The sequence below is a fragment of the Macaca thibetana genome, chromosome X (assembly GCF_024542745.1).
Source record: "Macaca thibetana thibetana isolate TM-01 chromosome X, ASM2454274v1, whole genome shotgun sequence".
NCBI classification, from domain to species: Eukaryota; Metazoa; Chordata; class Mammalia; order Primates; family Cercopithecidae; genus Macaca; species Macaca thibetana.
The window spans coordinates 23,970,448-23,972,053 of NC_065598.1; the positions used below are offsets into that span (position 1 = coordinate 23,970,448).

The window sequence follows — 1,606 nt, forward strand, 5'->3', positions numbered from 1 at the left end:
CAAGATGGTAGTGGTAATGGAGACATCCCAATGAACTAAACATAGCATCCACTTCTATGACAAGTGTGGGATGTGGGGGTGGCGGGGGCTGGTCAGGGTGCAAGCCGTCCAGGCAGGGGGCACCCCATGCGCAGACGTGAGGCTGGACCTACTTGACTCAGGAGCAGCTGGACAGCCCCGCTGTGTGGAGGGAAGTTTTCTTCTTCTGTTTTGGAGACAGGGTCTCGCTCTGTTGCCCAGGCTGGAGTGCAGTGGTGCAATCACGCCTCGATGCAGCCTCCACCTCCTGGGCTCAAGCAATCCTCCCACCTCAGCCTCCTGAAGTAGCTGGGACTAAGGTATGTGCCACCAAGCCCAACTAATTTTTTAAATTTTTTGTAGAGAAGGGATCAAGCTTTGTTGTCCAGGCTGATCTTGAACTCCTGGGCTCAAGTGACCCACTCGCCTCAGCCTCCCAAAGTGCTGGGATAACAGGCAGGAGCCACTGCACTCAGCCGGTTTTCTTTGAGTGGGTGTTCTGGACTAACGCAAGAAAAACAACTGGGGCTAAACTGAAATTATTTAGGAATAAAACCCTGCACTATCATTCACTCCTTCCAGGCTAGCATCAGGGAAAATTCTGAAATTTTTGGGTGGGCCCATATACCTCCCCCTCTCCCCTTTTTTCCTTTTTTGAGATGGAGTCTCACTCTATCACCCAGGCTGGAGTGCAGTGGTGGCTCACTGCAATCTCCACCTCCTGGATTCAAGTGATTCTCCTGCCTCAGTCTCCTGAGTAGCTGGGATTACAGGAGTGTGCCCCCATGCCTGGCTAATTTTGTATTTTTAGTAGAGGCGGGGTTTCCCCATGTTGGCCAGGCTGATCTCAAACTCCTGACTTCAGGTGACTGGCCTGCCTCGGCCTTCCAAAGTGCTGGGATTACAGGCGTGAGCCACTGTGCCCAGCTCCCCGTTTTTCTACCTCAGATGATTAATGCACCGGCGTTGTAATGAGGTTTGAGGGAGGCACATCTCACACAGTGTCATGAGAACCCACTAATCAACCTTACGAACCACAAAAAGGGTCTATCCCTCCGTTTTGGAGAGGCATCATGGCATAATAGAAGACCACTGGCCTAAGGGCCTAAGGTCAAAATATCTGACCGTTAGCCAGAGTTTTACCACTTTTTTTTTTTTTTTTTGAGATAGCGTTTTGCTCTGTCACCCAGGCTGCAGTGCAGTGGTGCTATCTCGGCTCACTGCAACCTCCACCTCCCAGGTTCAAGTGATTCTCCTGCCTCAGCCTTCCGAGTAGCTAGGCTTACAGGCACCTGCCACCACACCTGACTAACTTTTGTATTTTTAGTAGAGACAGGGTTTCGCCATGTTGGCCAGGCTGGTCTTGAACTCCTGACTTCAAGTTATCCACCTACCTCGGCCTCCCAAAGTGCTGGGATTACAGGTGTGATCCACTGCACCTAGCCTACCACTTAATAATTATGTGATTTGGAGCAATTCATTTGGCTGCACAAAGCCTCAATTTCTTCATCTAATAAAAGGAGAAAATAATGTCAACCCCATAGTCATCTCACAGGACTTCTGTGAGGGCCACATAAGAAGATGCTTG

General features: G+C 50.2%; 1 non-coding gene across 1 annotated transcript; it reads right to left on the bottom strand.

The window, feature by feature from the left end:
* Window positions 1–960: 960 nt before the first annotated feature.
* On the bottom strand, window positions 961–1,065 carry LOC126947063 (small nucleolar RNA U13). The gene has a single exon (XR_007722909.1). It is a non-coding gene; the product is annotated as a small nucleolar RNA U13 (small nucleolar RNA).
* Between the last annotated feature and the right edge of the window lie 541 nt (window positions 1,066–1,606).